General features: G+C 40.4%; 1 protein-coding gene across 2 annotated transcripts in view; it reads left to right on the top strand.

The window, feature by feature from the left end:
- The first annotated feature begins 9424 nt into the window (after nt 1–9424).
- LOC130630695 (terminal uridylyltransferase 4-like) overlaps nt 9425–20051 on the top strand; it is a 30512-nt gene continuing 19885 nt past the window's right edge. The window contains exon 1 of one of the 2 annotated variants that reach the window (XM_057444273.1): nt 9425–9521. The gene's annotated coding sequence lies outside the window, so the exon portion shown is untranslated. The remainder of the gene's footprint in view (nt 9522–20051) is intronic. The other variant, XM_057444274.1, reaches the window with a different exon arrangement.

Below are 20051 nucleotides of genomic sequence, written 5' to 3'. Positions count from 1 at the left end.
CTAGAGTATCGTCTGTAAAATAAATGGAACAATGTATTGACTGCGAAAGATTACTCGATGCATATGATAGATGCTCCTGTGGACAAAGGTTTATGATAAAGGCTAGGATACTATGCGGGTACTGTTATCAGGAGTATATCATGTATGACGCGGTTATTTGCGTACGTACAATGAGAAGCAATCCTCTGAAGTCGTTTGAGATACAATAAAGATACTAACATTCGGAGAAGAGCTTGTCAAACCTCGAGATTTCTACAATTCTGCTGCTACGTTTACCGACATCAACGATATTAATGTCGAATATATCACAGTATCAGATCCCTTTCCTACCAATGGAGGTAAGGATCAAGGGTACATTGTGGGGTACCATATGAGAGACCTTATAGTAGCTCTGAGGGTTAACACGCCGAAGATCTGGTCCCCACATGGCGTTACCCAATACAACGCCAGTGCAACACCAGCGATGAGTATGGATTTTAAAGAGTACCCCGTTTGGATTGAGAATTATCGCCAAATTTAGGCTAAAATCGCGGAGTTGATTTTTGAAAAATTGACGACAAACCCCGTCAAAAAGGGACGTTACGTGAATGCTAAGCTCAAATACTACAAGGAGGCTATTACCACCAACTTTTATGGTATACCGGTGACCTATGATGATCTTTGCCAACTCAGTCCCATTCTGGCCATATCATATGCAAGGCAAAAACCACTATCCCCAGGTACATGTCGTAGAATGTCGGTATAAGGACTTCAAAAAACAATGGCTGCTTAGTGAGGATTTGTAGGCCCCACAAGACCTATAAAATTAATGCTTGTAAGCAGGTGGAGACTCTAGGTAGCGCTTGCATATTGCACAGACTGAAGTTTTTTTAGAATGTTGCTTTTACCCTCTTCTCAACCTCGGCTCGAGGATACACAAACTGTACTGATAACAGCAGGGGTAGGGCACATCATTGCCTATATATGGCTAAAATAAGGTTATTTTTTCCTCCTACCAACATAGGCAGCTACGATTGTCATGTACAGGTACCTGGCTGCATATTCGACAATCTTTGTTGCTACTCTCGGAAAGAACGAGACTACGGTACCAATAATCCCGGGTAATGCAGCACCTGCTTTACCTGCTAGGTATTTCAGGAATTTTTCCAATCGTTCCAGCTGCTTCTCTACAAACCCTTTTCCTGCAGTACCTCCTGTACCTCCAGCCCTTCCCCCGCCTGTAACAGCGAGCACAATAGTGGAAATTGCCCAATAGCCGACATGATACTCGCTATTGTAATGCCCTGCTCTTTGAAGAGGATCTTGAGCTTTTGAAGCAGAGATCTTCATGAGGTTTTCCTTAATGACCTTCAACTGGCTATGGATTTCAGAGGATAACAATCCGTGTGCTGCTTGTACGGCCTCCTTTTGATCTAGATCTTCCTTAGCCTTTTCAATGTCCTCGTTCCAGATCCTGTGCTGTTCCTCTGATACTCAGGTGCATCCTTTTTTTCTCAAGCCTTTTAACCTTAGCTTCTGCCGTTTCAATCTCACTATCATATAAGATCATCTTGCTTTTCAGGTTTTTCAAGTTACCCCTTAGCGTTTAAAGTTCGATGTTGAGCCCCTTTCTCTCCCTTTCCGTGAATACTTTGTCGCCACCAAACGAAGTATCTTGTATAAAGGTCTCCGTGTCATCAAGGAGGTTCTCGAGCAATGGCATCATTTCAATATCATCAGGCTTAGTCCTCTTCATGATGTCATCAATCTCTTTCCCAAGTGCCTGGGCTGCTGCCTTACTTTGGTGGGTGTAGTTGTATGGTCCGGGAAACCCATACCCCGCACTAGATCTGCCTTCAATTTTGTTATCATAGCTCCAGCAGATCGTAACCCACCCCTCTCTTTTGTAATAGCTTCCGTAATATCGACATCGTTGAAAAAAAGACGATCCCCCTCCAGCCGGAAGGCGTCACAATATGTCGCAGCAGGATTCCCCAGCTTCTCGCTGAGACGTTCGTAGAGGTCGTCGACCTTTGATTTTAGTATTTCTTGCCTCTGCCTTATCGTAGTGTCTCCCGGAACACTCCGTTGTTCTCCTGGACCTCACGTTGCTGGAGGCCTTGGCGGTGCTGAAGGATCTTCAGGTCTGTCCTCCGGACGACCCTCCTCTTCAACGTCAGGCTCGAATATTGGATTAATAGGCATATCCTTTATTTTTTAAAATTCCCCCATATAAAATAAAGATATGAGTAACCCATTCGGAGACAAACTCAACCTCTACGCAGAAATGAAACAGCTTTTGGGATTAGGTGTAAGAAACAGCGTGTTTAAATCAGTAACATACCATCGACGATTAACCAGAATGAGGACTTATATATTGATATTCCCAACATGAGGCAAGGCGAGGTGATTTTTTCAGGGTCTATCAAGCTACTGTTTGACTTGGAAGTGACGGCTACCAACACACAACACACCATCGTTTCCAATATAGGCAAGGCGTTGGTGAAAGACCTGCATATCACCTTGAACGGAAACAAGGTACAACACGTCAGCGACTACAACACGCTGGCAGTCTACCGGGATCTCTGGTTACCCAAGTTTGATCCGGAAAATAACCTGATTTTAGAGGGTATCAACCCCAATGATGGTACCATCTGGGCTCTGCAGGTCAAAGCTACTAACCATACTGGTACAGACGAGAAAAGGGCAATCTCCGCGGCCTGTGCTGCATTTAAGATCACGGACATCAAGTTAGAATTTAACAAGGTCTCCCATCAAGGTCTCGCGAGTGCCATAATGTCTCGATATAGCCGGATCGCTTTGCCATACGAACGGCTCCTAGGAAGTAAGGTAGTTATCATGAAGAAGCAGGACACGTGCTATAACCTCCAAATGGACACTCCTGCAAAAAGTTTGAAGGGTGTCTTACTACTGTTTGTAGACCTGGGGAAAGCGAAGGCTTACCCTGGTAACAACGAGGTCTTATAAAACCCAAAAATTGAGGAGATATCCTTTCCCATCGAAGGCGATCTCAATGTACAGTCGTGCCATGCTCCCCAAGGATCATCTGGAACAAGTTATTCACAGAGAGGTACGCCCTGTTCATTGATTTCAGAGCCTCTCCTGATCATACCCTACATGGCTCTGGAAGACATTTTCAACGTATAAGTGATGGCATAACCTTGCACATCACAAAAAAGCCGATGTACGCTGTTACGTCTATCTGCTGCAGAATGCTCAGTTGAATATTGTAAACGGCCGTTTCCACAGCGTGGAGTAATAAAATAAATGGTGGGAGCGGAGAGCGCGCTAATTAACGCATTGGACTTCTCAGGGACTAACTTTTTGTTTTCAAAGGTTGGAGGGGATGATGACGCTTACGTAAAAGACATGATGAGGCCATTGAACAACTCAAAAACGCCCATGCTCAATGGGTACGCGATCGAAAAGCTAAGATCGACTGGTTTAACAGGCATAGAGAGCTTAAACTGCAGGCCGCGAAGAGCTTAAAGGAGTTTGACGGGGGTATGTATAGAAAATGGTTTCTATTACGCTCCACATGCCCATCCTCTTCAAACCGATTAAACGCGTGCATGATGTTGGGATTATTGATGACGACAATCTCATCGGATTTTGGGTAGTTTTCTCCCATCCATATCCTTCTGCTAGGAAGATCATGTCTTTGAACACGCGCACAGTAGTACGGAGAATAATGATACTTGTCTTCATTTTGTGTGGTGTGTTTGCGGTGCATTATGATGCTTCAACCTTACGTACAAGCACGCATGTTTGGACTTTTTCAACTCACCTTTAACATCCTCAAAATCGGAAATAATATTGGTTTCTTCATCTATCATTTTCATGTCTGATTTTCCGTTGGGTTACCACACAAAGAGCTGTTTTTTCTACCTTCGAAGGGTCTTGGGCAAAGCAGTATATGATTGGGTTAGTAGCCACAGACTATGGCCGGATACGGAAAGTTTGAGTAGGGGCTGCCGTTTTTTATCGAGGGTCTCATCGGCAGTACAGTCATCCACAGTAAACAACGTCTCTTCGCCTGCGAGTACCGACGACAATTTTTGGATACATTCAAACAGCTGATTTTTGGGGTCTATTAGGAACACGTAATCGTCCTTTTAGAGAAGGGCCCTCTCAAGGTACGTCTTATTGTACCGAATGGTAGGACATAGTATGCCTATGTTGTAAAAGTTCCTTCTATATTCATTTTCCAGCAGATTCAAAACACGTTGGGTCTTGCCACAGGATGTTGGTCCTGTAAAGATTGCCGTATGAGGGTCTTTTACAACGTCTAACATCATTTTATTGATAGTACCATTTTTTATCATGTATTTTCGTGATAATCGACAGACAATTGGTACATACTCACGCACCGCCGTGGTTGTTCACCAAAGACCCCTGACAGACAGGGCAGTATGTGGTCTTTCGAGTATGATACTCGAGGGGTACGTGGTCACGCGATAGCTTCCCATCAAGGCACCGCAACGCCCTACGATACATCTTGACGCAACGCCTTTTTCTGAGACGTAGTGCATGGTATGGGATTAAAAAAAAAGCATCTTGATGAGTGTTTTCAAAAATTCAATATACCGAGGTATATAGAGGTGAATAGAGTGTAAAAAAGGATATAATTTTCATCCTGTTCGGATGCTTCAATCTCTTTGTCAATTCTGACAGGATCTGCTTCCATTTTATTTGAAGGGTACGATCTTGGCGGGAATCCACCCCTTCTTCACCGCCATTTCACGACTTGCTCTCCCTGCAGAAAAATACCCCACCATTTTAAGAACATCGTTCGTGTTCATTCTGATAGAGGGTCTAATTATACTCAGAAATTTCTTACCTGCCAGGGCATACCCAAAAGTAAAAACAAGATCTACGACAGTCTCGTGTCCAAAGTTTCTTTCTCCTTGGGGCTAATGTTACTTGTAATCATTTATTGAATGCACTTTAAAAATGTCTATCTGAGGCTAAGTTTTGCCCTGTTTCCCCTCCTGAGGCATAGGTGCAGAGTTTTGATATATGCCCCCAAATTTGTAACAGACGCCGACGCCTATGGCAAGCACGGCTAGCGTTCCTACACCGTAGATGTAGCATGACTGTATGGAACTGGCCCCTGAGAAGGCCTTGACTTTAGGCTCTACAGTACCTTGTTTTTTTATTAGTTGTTCCTTGCGTGATTTCATCAGTGCCGCCAACTTGTGACCCTGCGCAACCCTTCCCGGGTGCTTTACTGGTCTTGTAATGACCTTCTCTTCTTCTTTTTGTTCTTCAACCATTTAGTTTAAGTCCTAAAACCTAAAATAAATCACTTCCATTTTACTACAAGATGGGTAGATGAGCCTTGATCTTCAAGGATCCCCAAAGACTCTTTTATCCCTTTGAGTATAGCTTCAGGGGTATTTAGATCCCTCTCAAAGTATCACAGGAACTCCCTAAAGGTCATGAGTTCTTCCTTTTGGAGCCCAAGCTTTCGAAGTCTGTTCCATTCGGCAAGTTTTTTGCCAGTAGCAACTCTTCCCGGGTGCTTTTTATTTACTTCAACAATTTTCTCCATGGCCTCGGGTGGCTGCTGATTGATGTTGACACTGCACACGCTGCTCATATTTGTTCTCTTTAGCCTCCGCCTCATCCTCTTTTTCGCTCATATGCCTCGCGGTATGGCCGATTACCAAAATAGGCGCCAAAAACCTCCCAATTGTGCAGTACATCAGAATACTGAGGTCTGCCATGGCATCCTGGATAATGAGGTCTTCTTTGATATCTTTCGCAGGTCCTCGACAGAGTCAATATCCACAAAATTTCCAACTAGGTTGGCGTACAGGTTGATAACATGAGTAGTTAAAGCCTTGGCCTTCTTCTCGCCCTTCTCTTGTAATTCATGTTGTACGTACTCGGCATGTAACTTCTCGACAGCCTCATCAGGGGCCATATCGATAAACCCTTCTGAACTTGTTTTTTGTAAAAGGTGTTCCTTGCCTTTCCTCAGGGCTTCTTTCAAAGCTCCATTTACAACAAGCGTGTTTGATCAACCGCGCTAGACAATATATCAAAACCATGCGACTCTACTCAGAGATATATCGATGACATTTCGTTTGATTTTCTGTAACTCGTATAGGTTGCATGTTGGTGTAGTGTAGTCTTTTCAATTGTTTTTCCTCGCTAGGATATTCTCCATCCTCCCTGCATTTTATTGATATCTTGTGATCGAACTCCCACTGCCGTCTACTCCCCCAGTTCATCCCGCCCCTAAACTGTGTTTGGATGTGCTTCATAAATGTAACAATATCTCATCCCAGATATTCCTGAGAAAATGTCACTGTATCATGATTTAGGGCATTATGAATCCTGTTCAAAGTAAGCTTATAGTGATAACCTAGGGGATCGCATGTTAGACATTGGCGTCTTTATTTTCTGTGCAGGCATTTGGTATGTTCTATTGACGCCCTCTTATTATTGTGGCATTTGAGGCAAGGTTGTGTGTTACGTTTTGCGTTACGTTGGATTACCTTGAAGTTGTCTAGTGGTAGGGTTTGCTTACAGCTCGTGCATTTCCTGGCCCATTTCCTGATTTGATAGTCCGGCATTTATTATAAGATAAACCGTGGGGCCATTTCGCTGCATTTGTCACGCAGATCTTTGGGTACCTTGATATCGACCTGCGCAAACCCAAAGAGCGATCCATGTCGCACACTTTGCGTCGCACCCTAGGATGGTCTTGCACTTTTGGGGTTCCTTGTACACGTGAGATCTGACATCTGTCACGCCTCCTTCGTTTTTACACCTGTGCCTGCATGGTTTGCCCAGGGCGTATAGCTCTAACTTTGGGTTCAGCCGTAGAGACTTGTTCAACACGTAGTGCGTCCTTTAAAATATCTATCTGATCGTCGTAATACTGCAACCTCGTCTTGTTCACAGCTTCAGTGTAGGGTTCCACATCGGCCAGGTTGTACTCATGCAACCAGTCCATCATGGTGACGCAGCCTCGTCTGTGAAACTCCGTGCGGAATGTCTCGTACCCTTCACTAGATAGCGTGTTTTTCCCACTTAGAGGGCTATAAAAATCCTCGTACAAGACAGGCCCGACATAGTTCAACTTGTCGTGGCTCGTCAACCAGTCATACGGAGACATAAGCTTCTAGAGCTTACATTCCAGGGACTTGCACCAGCCGTTATAGCTCAGACAAGGAGCAAGTAAATTTTTTTTATCGAAAAATTTAAACCTTGAGGTTGTAAGGAACATGTAGTCGTTGTCTTTCTTCGCCACCTTGATCTTACTACCTCCTTGTGCAAGTTCTTCGACAAAATACCGCTTTATCAGGTCGATGTCGTATTTGCCGCTGTTAAAACCGATTACAGCTACTTCTTTTACCCACTCGTTTTATAACTCCTGGTTCTTTTTGAAAAGCATGTCAAAATCGTCGGGTTTCGTGTATATTCTCTCGACCTCGTTCCCCCGATCTAACATGCCTCGAAAGGTATGTTAGATCGGGGGTTTGCTGGTAATTTAAGGGTGATAGGAGGGCTTCAAAGTCGAATACAATATAGTGGCGATAGGGCCTGAATTCATTCTGAAAGTACCTCTTGATTTTGGCTGGTTTCTCACATTCCCAGGCTGTGATGATTGCAGGGTTGCACTATAACGAGTCTTGTCCGCTTTGGTTCTCTCGGGCAGACAGGGACATCCATGCCACTTACAACCGTGGTTTTCATAAACGGTGTTTGTGATAAGCTCATAGCCGTCAACTTTCCACTCCTTCTTACCATCACGGATAACACGTTCACCACCATTCCCGCAGAGTGCGTGATGGATGCATTCCAGTTTGCTTCGAAATGTATTCGATCCATTTTGAGGCATCGTAGCTAAAACCATTATCGTAAAAGGCCTTTCTTCCTTGCTTGGTATACGTTTCACCTCCCCCCCTTTGCGAATGATTGTCGTCTTTACACCCTCGCTTTCGTTTCTCTTATGCCGTGATAGGTTGCAGACCTTCTTAAAACTTGGCCGCATACCTTGCATTGCCAGTGGGGGGCTAGAACATCCATCTTTTTGATGAGGAAACAGTGGCTGTCCAGCATAGCAATATTGATAGTATCAAACCCTTTTTGTCCTGCTTTTGCCCGTAAACGAGTTGCCATGGTGCCTTTTCGTAGTTTGTCCTGAGCTCAAAGACTCTAATGTTGATCTTGAATTGCTTGGCAGCACCCTCCAGATCCACTAACCTTGTTGGCCTCACATATTTACGTTTTAGTTTGGGGTCCTCGTAGTACTCCCGGGCTAAGGTGAGAGCTGGCCTTATTAGAAACTCAGTTCTTTGTTCTATGTAAACTCTATTTCTTACAGCTAACCATCTCCAAAAGCATAAGTTGTCCGTTCTGGCATCTTCATTATCCATACCGTAGATGCACTTCTTGTTTTGCAGCCAATCTAGGAAAAAGCCGCATCCCAAGAGGGGCTTACGCGCGCTTATCACCTCGATCTGTACGTGACCAAAGACAATTCTCCCTTCATATTCTCCTGGGGTCTCGTTGGTCCTAACAGGTGGTAAATAAGCCTTAGTCCAAAACTCGCCATCCTCCAGATCGAGACGCTTCATTTTCGCACTCTTCAATGAAGGCTTCAATTTCAGCGATGGTTGATAGTGACCTGGAGCTCTTAGTTTTGTGGTCATTAGACACACCACCTCCACCTTTGTAAATATCACAACTGAAGCTGTACACGACATTAACGCGCTTGTCTATATGAGGTGTAATTTTTTTGCATAATCGGATCCGTTAGTGGTTGGTTCAAATTCTTGTTAAACACCCATGTCTTGACCCGATTTCCGACTCCCACCATTTGGATATCATTTCATCGAATATGTGCTGAACATCCTCAACACCTGTGGCTTCCTTTTTCTCTCGAGGGAACATGTGCTTGAGGTCTTCAATCGCCCGATATTCATCTTGGATATCCTCCACGTCGTAGTAGTCTTCCCTTGCTTTCTATTCGACCTCGTCGTGAAGCGTCCCGAAATTTGTTCCTTTGCCTTGTTGTAGTAGAATGCAACGGTATCTCGCACACTCTGTAGTCGATCAGCAAGGGCGTCGCGAGTTGCTGCCACGGTGGCGACACGGTGCTATACAGTTTGTTGATTTCATTTTTAAACCAGCTCATCTCCTTGCTATAGTGACTCCCTACACTAGCTATTCTTTCCGAATCAACCAACTGCTAAAATCAATTCCCCAAAAACAAAGAAAATCCTTCCCGCGATAAACGTGGTCCCTTAATAGTAAATGCTCAAAAATTATAATGACACTGGTATGCATCGTCATTCCTTCCGGATAACAAAATATGTTTTTTATAAAGCCCCCTTTCTTCCTCCCTCCTCGCCTACGTTAACGCCCCATTCAGAATAGCGCACGGCCCTTCAAAACCTACTGCATTTTTTTCCCGAGGAAACTAAGTACAAAGGCATAAATGATGGCCATGCCATGGCTGCGCTCGGCTGACATTTTCTGATGAAAACGAAAGTGGCAGTTAGGTAATTAATCAATTGTAGCTTCATGCTTTCTACTCTTCTAACTTTAGCTTGGAGTGTAATTGATTGAGATCGGGGTTGACTGTATAAGGCTAAACAATACAAACGCTTATATGATTCCATAGGATATTTTCCCCAGCTGGCTCTGGTGATGATGTTTAAAATTTTAGACCATTCAAATTTTAAGCTTGCTAGTTTAAATGTGTGGTTTGTGTGTGTGTAGGCAGTTATGCACAGCCCGTTATAACCGGATACCATGACTATGGGAAATCAGGCTTTGATTTTAATCCCAACACCAAAATCTTTTCGGGGCCGTCTACAAACAGTTTTCGTCTCCATTAACGGCAAATTGGGAGAGGTAATGCAATGTCCGTTAAAAATATAAAAATGGAGACAAATTTCACTTTCTCACCGTTTTTGTTTCTTTTAAGGAAAATGAAAAAAAATTCAACAAATTTGAAAATGTTTCCACAGTAAAAATCCGCCATAATCTAGAATTGGTTGCTAAAAAATGTATCTCGTGTTCGTATAATTCTCCACAAAGATTGTTCCGTAAAGCGCGGAGGGGGGAAATTCTATTTAACGGCAAATTTGCCGTTAACAGAGGCGAAAACTAACGTAGGGGAAATGGGCAAGCCGTTAAGGGGCTTTGGGGAGAGGGTTTCCAAGTCTAGCGGCCAATTTGCCATTAACGAAGACGAAAACTGTTTGTTAACGGCCCCTTAGGGACCTTCGAAAAAATTTTTAGGCCCTGTCAGCGGGATATCGTCGCTAAGGGGGGGCGGAGGGGCTCTGAGGTATGAAAAAAATCCACTAAGGATATAGAAATTTTAAAAATTGTTTGTGGCCTGAAAATTCTTCGTTGTTCCATGCACAATTCCTCTTGTCATCAATTCCGATATCTTTCATCTACAAAACACGCCCACAAGCCTTCCAAGATTTATCCAAATGTGTGAATTTTCAGGACGAAAATCGGCTAAAAGAGGGTGGAAAGCAGCGAGATTCTGGTAACAGGGCCTGAAAAGAATTTTCAAAGGCCCCTCAATACAGTATGATCTTGACATACTTTTCATCAAAAACTTTAAATATATATCTGGTCTTCTAACAATGATAATTTAATTCAGATATGTTGTCAAAGATGCTAACACATTATTTTTTGCTATGAATAGGCAATTATTCCCGTCGGCAAATGTCACGTGATACTTTTAAGCCAATACACCTTTACAATAATCCGGGAAAACTAACACTCCTTCGCACCTTTTTTTTGAAATTGGAGGAGGTAAACATCACACTTTTAAAAGAGCTTATGAACAAGAAAACGCGTTCTTTCACGATAACTTTTCTTGCCGCATTTTGTTTTTAATGAACAGTACACATATGTTCTATCTTATTATTATTAACTTTTCTTGAAAATATAAAAGAAATTGATATGAAGAAAATTAAAAACTGGAGAAAACACAATTTGCGCCTAACAAACTCTTATAAAAACATGTTTTTTGCCTCTTTTCTTCAAATATTGAAAAAGAATGGAGAATAGAATAGAATAAGCTTATTTATCCAACGGTAAGCTTTACATTGTTGGTTAAGATGAGGTTACAAATTTTTGAAATAGGGCTAACACTGTCAAGGAGACAAGCATTATTACCCAGAGGCTATGACAAGATGGGGTGGGGTGAGAGAAACTAATTGAGTAAAAGGGAGAGCGTTTTGGACAAAATTCCATGAATGAATGGACTGTAGTTGAATAGAATTTGAGCCAAAAGATTTGGTAGACACAGTGGGAGGATTTGTCAGACCAAGAGTATAGATCCAAGAGTATGATAAGAATGGGAAAAGTCAACATTGAAAGTATAAAGAATTGCTATAAGAAATTCTCATGAAATATAATGTAAAGAAAAGTTACATTTTTCTTATGAACCAAAATTTTAAAGAGAGCCATAGCAACGCATTTACAATTGAATTATCGTAAAGGTGTATGACGGGTATGTATTTTCCAGGGTAGCCATTATAATTGGGTAACCATGTAAGGTCCATGTTTTCTCTCAACCTAAAGTTGTAGTACGCAACATTCTAACCAGGAGAATACTTTAAGGAGCATGTATAGCTACCAATTCGGACTTACGGGGTATTGTGTCTGCCGTAAAATGACATGGTCTAACTGCTGTATTGAACAGGAGACTCCCGTTTTTTGATGAATCCTTCTGTTCTTCCCTTAAGAAGCAAAATATAAGAAAAGGTATTTAAAATATATTTCTGCAACATCTGGCTAGATAAAGTTTTGCTGCTTCCCCAGCCCTTAAAATTAGCGTCAGCAATTGGCACTGCCGACGTGATTGCATATGTAAAATAGGAGGATACTGTAGTTGCGTCAGCAAAAAAAAAGCTGACGTAATTGCAACTACAAAATAATTACATTCGATTTTCAGTAAGTTAGTGTTGTAAGGCGTTGGACAGACAAGAACACTTGTGTATGTTGTTGAATATGTTATATAGCTCCTCACTTGTTACATGTCTCTTGCCTACTGATACAAGCTAGCACACCCACTGACCATACCTGGACTCTCCATCCTACAGCTAAAGGAGAGTCTTGACTAGAGCCCAGGTGGTCAGTGGAAAGTACAGGACAGAACAGCAAAACAAACATGGCTGACTCACTGCAAAACAAATACACAAATGCCATGTTTGCAGGACAGGGAACACTGAAATATAAATATAACTATATACAATTTACTATGTGTAATTTTATGTTGTAACACATGGTATAACTTCTTAGGAGCTAGGATGGCGTACGGGTGACAGAGCTTGAGATCCCTCCACAAGAGTGACACTGGCCGCTAACATTTGTCTACTAAGTTAGGTTCACTCTAAGAGCTTACTAACCGCCTCGACTTTGGCAGACCAATTGGTTAATTGAGGATTGACATTTTGTCTACTAAGCTAGGTTCACTCAAATAGCTTACTAGCCGCCTCGACCTTGTCAGACCAATTTGTTGAAAACCACGGAGGGTGACATTGGTGATTGATATTTGTCTACTAAGCTAGGTTCACTCAAAGAGCTTACTAGCCGCCTTGACTTTGTCAGACCAATTTGTTCCCAACCACAGAAGAGTTCTCCTTGACCACGAGATGTCCATAGAAGGCAGTACATAAAAAAAGAGAATCTGTAATTCACATATTTCCTTCATCAGCACACTAGCAGATATGAAGCGCTTTTGTTTCTACAGTGACTGAGTGTATACTTCCCAGTCGAAACACAGCATTTTGGTATACCCAATACATGTAATTACATACAAAACTGCATCTGTTTCATCCCTCCCGTAACTATATAGTACCTTATCTCCCCTTGGATATGCTGAAAGGTTTTGAGCTATAGTAAGCGTTTCCATCAGAGTCATATGTTAGTATTTTAGGGGGTCTTCTCTCCCTTTTTGGACGTCTCTTTACTTCTAATTTGTCTTCCGTGTCTTGTGTTATATCTGACGTTTCTTCTGTATCATCATCTCCCATAGTTGTCTTTTCCAAAGCATAATTATCCAATTTATCACTCTCCACTGTACTGTCTAATTTTTCTGTGGGTTCACCTGCACTTTTCTCGTCTCCTTGGGTTTCAACTATGCTCTCCACTTCTCCTTCCCCTACAATTTTAACGTCAGGTAAACTATGTTTTCTTTTTCTTTTTTGTAACTTCCACATCAAATACCTCTTAAGGGAGTTTGGTAAGTCGTCATCCGAGTCTGAAGTATCACTATAAACAATTTCTTCTTCAGCTATCTTTCTGCTAGATTTCTTGACCGTCGTTTTTTTCGTGGATTGTTCTTCTTTGGGAAGTAGGTTACATTTCATAGGAAGATTTCTATGTAATGTTCTAATATTTCCTTTCCCATCTTCCTGCTTGACTTTGTACACTGGTATGTTTGAAAAACATTCAACTACTTGGAAAACCTTCGAAATCCTCCCAATATGAGCGTAGTTTCCTAGTTCCTCCTTTGTGGAATGGTTAGCTGCAATATCACAAGCTTGTTGAAGGGACGTCTTCCACTGATCAATAAAATCTTTCTGGGACTTCGTACATCCATCCCTATCCTCTATCTGGAGCATGTAATCTATGGGAAGCCTGCTTTCTCTACCGAACATCAAAAAGTGAGGGGTATAACCAGTTGACCTACAGACTGTACTGTTATAAGCAAAAATGAGCTATTTTACGTGGTCTTTCCAGTTATTCTTTTGTTCCTTATTCAGTGTCTTCAACATGTTAATAATTGTTCGATTTAACCACTCGCAGTGTCCATTACCCATTGGGTGATATGGTATGGTATTTGATTTTTTTATAACTGACAATTCCTATAATCTATTCCATAGTTTGTTATTAAACTTGTTACCTCTGTCATGATGGATTCTTTTAGGAAAGCCAAAGTTTAGTACGAAGTCATTAAATATTTTGTCTGCAGCGGCTTTTGCTGACTTGTTTTTTGTGGCATAGGCTTGGGAAAAACGTGTAAAACTATCTATTACAACCAACAGATATTCAAAGCCTCCCTTACATCTATCTAGATGCAGAAAATCAATGGATATGATTTCGAATGGTCGTGTACTACTTATCACTCCCATAGGTGCTCTTTGCTCCTTACTTGGTCTTTTATCTTTTAGACATTTGCATTTCTTGGTGACATACTCAGAAATATCCTTTGCCATACTGGGCCAGTAAAACCTTTTCTTTGCCAAATCGATAACACGATCACTGCCCAGGTGTCCCATATTCTCATGTAGTTGAACATAAATTAATTTATGGTACCTTGATGGCATAACAATCTGTGTATTTTGAGTTGTTACCTTAACAAGTATCTTCTCTTTATTTGTTAACTGTAGGTTATCAAAGTACCTTAACAACTGTTTGGTTTTTCTTGGTAACGCTTTGATTTGACATATCTGTGGCTTTTTTCCAGTCGAAACAGCTTTGTATACTGGTCCTATGATATTATCATTTATTTGCCAGTTTCGCAACTCTGTCAATTCAATTCCTTCTACATCAATGGCAGTGTCTCCGTCAAAGAACGATAAAGCATTTATACTAACTGGTGTGTCAGTTGTTGTATGCAGCACAGAAGTGTGTATTGCATTTATTGATTGAATACTGATGTTTTCTGTATGATTCTTAAAGCAGTGCATTCTTGATAGATAGTCACAATCATTACTCATCTTACCGGGTCTGTATTTTACGGTGAACTGGAATTGAGATAGAGCTGATACCCATCGGAGACCATTAGCATTGAGTTTTGCTGTTGTTAAAACATAGAATAAAGGGTTATTGTCTGAATACACAGTGAAAGGTTTGCTGTAATAAAGGTACTCATGAAATTTGTCACATATAGCCCACTTTAGGGCCAAGAATTTCAATTTTCCTGAATGTAAGTGATAATTCTTTTCTGGAGGTGTTAATGTTCTAGACGCATAAGCTATTACCTTAAGAACATCATTTTGCATTTGATACAACACTGCACCCAAACCAGTTTGTGAAGCGTCGCAATGTAGGATGAATGGTTGATTAAAATCTGGGTATGCCATGATGTCGGGTGATTTTAATCTTTCAACAAGGCTATTAACAATTTCAAGATGGGCAGGTTTCCAGTCAATCTTTTCTAAAGACGCTTTCTGACCTTTGCTTTTCTTAGCACTATTTACTCTATCTTCCTCTCCCTGATATGGGATTGAAACCAAATCATAAAGTGGCTTCACTTTTCTAGCAAAATCTTTTATAGTTGAACGATAATATCCAAGAAAACCCGGCAAACTTCTCAATTCTCCTACATTCTTAGGTGATCTGTTGACTTTCTCAAGTGCTTCAATGGTTCCAGGATCATCCATATATCCTTCAGCCGTGATTATTTTGCCCAAATACTTTACAGACTTCTTGAAAAGGCAACATTTCTTTGGGTTAAGCTTTGCTCCATTCTCAATCAATTTTTTGAAAATCCTTTCCAAATCATCAAGGTGGTCTTTGAACGTTCCGCTGTAACCAATTATATCAGCCATATATGGAAAACAGATCTCATCCTTTAATTCCCCAAGGCATTTATTCATAAAAAGCTGAAACTTTGGTGGGGCATTCTTTAGACCATACGGTATCCTGATCCACTCATACAGGGCCCATTGTGTAGAGAATGCTGTATACTTTTGGGATTCTGGATTGACATATCCTTGATGGTATGCTTGGGAAAGATCCAAGGTGGAGAACCACAATTTTCCAGCAAGGTTGTCAATGATATCGTGCACCCTTGGTATTGGCATGCGATCAGGGATAGTTTTGGCATTTAAATCTCTATAATCTACACAAAGTCTCAGTGAGCCATCTTTTGTTCTAACACATACTACAGGGCTGGAATAAGGAGAATCTGAAGTTTGAATCCATCCATTCAATTTTTAGATTTTTCAGGTGGTCTTTTACCTCTTGGTGGAGCTGCTTAGGAATACGTCTGTAAGCCTTTTGAACTGGAATGTTGTCACTAAGCTTGATGTCTAATTGCAGCTTCTTAAGACTTCCAATATCATGATGATCTCTAGAGAAAGCCTTATTATACTCTCTGAGAAGAAATTCTACTTTTCCCCTTTGTTCATCTTTCAGGTGTGTGAGATCCACAGGTGGTAACCAATCATTCTCTTCCGACATGATAATATTTTCGGTATCTAGAGCACACACATTAACACAATTAGCATTCATAGCGATCATGGTTCCTTTAGCATACGAAGCTTCTCCAATTAATTTTTGGGCTTGTAGTTTTATATCAACACTGTTGTAGTTTGCGATAGGAATCACAAGTTTTGATTTTCTTTGCTTGGTGATACAGTCTTTCGATTTCAAATCCTCTACTAATTTTGGTGAAAAGAATAGGTCCTCATTCGCTTTTTCCAGTCCTCTGACTTTACATTTTACCAACACCATGCTGTTTGCAGGAACTATAACAGTTTCAGTCACAAATACTTTTCCACTATCTTCCTTTCTATCTTCTGTACAGCCACTAATTTTAGCGGTTCGACAAGGGTTGGTAAAGCTGATAGTAAGACATCTAACAGGGTTTCATTTCCTCCCTCCTTCTGAATGACAAATTTCATCAGATGAAATCCAATTATTGGGGTAGAAATCTGGTCCTTGGTAACAAGAAACGGGGTATTTATGACAATGTTATGGTTTGGTAAGGACAACGGTAAAACAGTTACACCAACAAGATTTAGTTCAGTGCTCTCAACAATATTTTCTCACTATTTCTATCCATGAAATCCTGAACAGGGTAAATATCTTTCTGTGGTAACTTTTCCTCTAACCACTGTTTACTGACTAAGCAACACATGCTTCCTGTATCCAGCAACCCCTCAAATTCTTTATTTTCTACTCTAACTTTAATCAAAGCTTTATCTCCAATCAAGTCCACTATTTCCTTTCTGCACAGGCTACTAGCAGTGACTGGGTTCGCATCAAGAGAGTAAACAAATGTTTGGGTATCGCATACATTGTTAAAGTTATCCTTAACACTATTTTTAACATGATTAACAATACCAGCAGACTGAAATGTTTCAGACGGCATCTGCGAAACAACATTATTTTCAGCAGGTAAAACAGGTTCAGAAAAAACATTTTCAGGTGTAGTAGAAACATAACGCGGACAAACATGATCACACTTTACATTAGATACACTATTAGTAGTTTCAAAAGAACAATTTCTCACCAGACACATGCAGCTTTCCTTCACATAAAACACAAACATGATGAAACAATGACAAATCAGTTTGGGTTACCATATTTACAAATTTACTGGACAAATTTTCCGGTACCGATTTTTCATTGTTACGGTTTTTATTTACATTAGTTGAAGTCGCACTGCCCAACCCAACTGTGTCTAGTTTTTTTCATGCTTATTTTTGAATTTGCGTCTACATCCTGCATAGAAATGTTCTTCAGATCCACAATAAAAACAATGAGTACAATGTTCAACTTTATTTTTCTGGCAGTTTTCACAAAAATTTCGGCCTCTTCCTTTGAAACGTTCTGAAAAAGGGCGTTGAATTTTCCTATCGTTGCCGTATTTTATCTGCTCTGCATTCTGCGCCACTAACAAACTTACTTCAGCAATCTTATTCTTAATTTCAAGGAATTCTTCGGCAAGGTTCAATTTTTTTGAAGGTTCAGAGTTAGAATCTTTGACCTCAAGCGAATTCGAAACTAAGTTTTTCTTTGAGCCAAATTTTTCGAAGTGTTCTACTTCATCTGATACTGCATTAGTAAGCTTACTCAGTAGTTCTTCATCTGTAGTTTCCTCATTTTTCAGCAGTTCTCTCATTTCGTTTCGCACATTTTCATTTTGTAGGCCAGTTTGAATAGCATGTAAAAAACGTTTTTGTACCAAGATAGGATCATAATTAGCTTTTTTCTCCCTAGACACAAACAACACTTTCTACCTTAGGTTCATCATTCTTAGCACTCAATCTTAGGCACTTTCTTGCTGACTTTGTTTTCCTACGCTGAGTGTAGTAAAAAGTGTTGTAGCATCTTTTTCTTTATAATGATACCTAAGTATCTTACTCACTTGATCCAGGTTTAAATCAGAGCGGCTCTCCAAATATTGTCTAAGTTCGTTCTCATGTGAGATGCTTCCGATAACTGCATCTATTATATTTAATTCAGAATACCCCTTTTTGACCCCATTTTAAATTTGGAAGATAAGGCTACTAAAAGTTAGGGAGTCTTTTAGGCCTGCTTCTCCAATTTTACCACTGATCTTAAAAGGTTTCATCAAAATATTTTTCATCCTTTCCTCTTCCTCATCCTTCATTTTCAGTGGACTTCCGAACTCAGATTTAAACATACTGCCAATTGGGATTTTTGGAAATTTTGTTTCTTTAAAAGACTGGATGACCTCATAAACTTTTTCAAAATACTGTTTCCCCTGATCTGCACTCTCTTCGATTTCCATAGATGTCAGAAACCGGAATATTCGTCTGAGGAGTAATGTTTTACCTTTTTCTGTTCCAACATCTAACTTCAGTGACAGGCACACCTCCTCCAATTCTTCCTGTGTCAACTCTTGAAGGGATTGGAAGACTTCTTGCTCCTTGTCACCCATTCTTGTTTTACTTCTTTAGCAACTCTTTGCTTTTTAAACCACCCTCTGCTACCAAATGTTGTAAGGTGTTGGACAGACAAGAACACTTGTGTATGTTTTTGAATATATTATATAGCTCCTCACTTGTTACATGTCTCTTGCCTACTGATACAAGCTAGCACACCCACTGACCATACCTGGACTCTCCATCCTACAGCTAAAGGAGAGTCTTGACTAGAGCCCAGGTGGTCAGTGGAAAGTACAGGACAGAACAGCAAAACAAACATGGCTGACTCACTGCAAAACAAATACACAAATGCAGGCAGCAAGTCAGCCTTACCCTCGGTTTTGTGAGGGGAGATATTCTGTAAAGAACAATTAGGTCTCCTGTACAGTTTTGCTTTATTACTGTGGCTGTAACAAGCATTTTTAAAGCATGTCACCAGCGACCTCTGTGATATACAGCCTAATGACTTCATCTCGAAACATAAAAAGGCCAGCTGGCAGTGAACTATTAACCTAATGAAATTCACCATCTGGAAGGTATGTCAATAAGACTTGTACTCTATTCCCTTTTGTCGTTGTCTTACGAGATCAATTCATGGAATTTATGAGAGGTCTAGCCCTATAAAAGATGAATGATGAAAAGTATTGCCAACGTAAAAAAGTTCTGATTTTAAGAGCTGTTCCCCAATTAGTTTGCTTCACCATTTGGTTCTAGCATAGATTACAGTACTTGTGCTTGCAAAAAATTAAATAAAAAACGTACTTTGCGTATTTTGACTTTCTTTACACACCTTCGTTACAATTTATTTCCTGACTATCAGCTGAAATAGACTTACTGTAATATAAACACCTAATAGAAGAGAAAACAGTGGATGTTGTTTATGATTTGTAACGCAAACTACTCAAAATGTGTAGCCTGATTGTATATAAAGCCATATTTTTCTTGAAAGTTAAACAACGTCGTATTTTGCTCAACATAAACCTTTTGGCAAAAATTTTTCAGATATTAATTTTTATATTTCGAACCCTGGTATATTACTATATTCAACTAAATATAAAATGAAAACAAAATTGAATAGCCGCACATAAGTCGCAGACAGTCCTTTTATTAATGTTGCTAGCAACAAGAAGCAAAGTGTAGCTATACTAAGAAGGGAGTTGTATTACAATTCTTTCTGTCTGTGCATAGCCATTTTTTGATGCAAACTTATGCATCATATATTGTTTTATGGTCATTGACATGATTTATTTGACTAAAATTTTTGGTGACATAATTGTTAAGCAGTGAATAAAATACGCCTGGCAAGTGTGGGTGTGAGGGACAAGTGTGGGATGGTAAGGTATCAAAACTATGTCAAGTGTGGCTATGGTAAACATGAGAAAATAAAGTGCTATTATTCTTACAATTAATTACATATAGTGCAAATATAACGTT

Source organism: Hydractinia symbiolongicarpus, chromosome 2, assembly GCF_029227915.1.
Source record: "Hydractinia symbiolongicarpus strain clone_291-10 chromosome 2, HSymV2.1, whole genome shotgun sequence".
Lineage (NCBI taxonomy): Eukaryota > Metazoa > Cnidaria > Hydrozoa > Anthoathecata > Hydractiniidae > Hydractinia > Hydractinia symbiolongicarpus.
The sequence above is the reverse complement of the archived record's forward strand: the minus strand, read 5'-3'. Positions and strand labels throughout refer to the sequence as shown.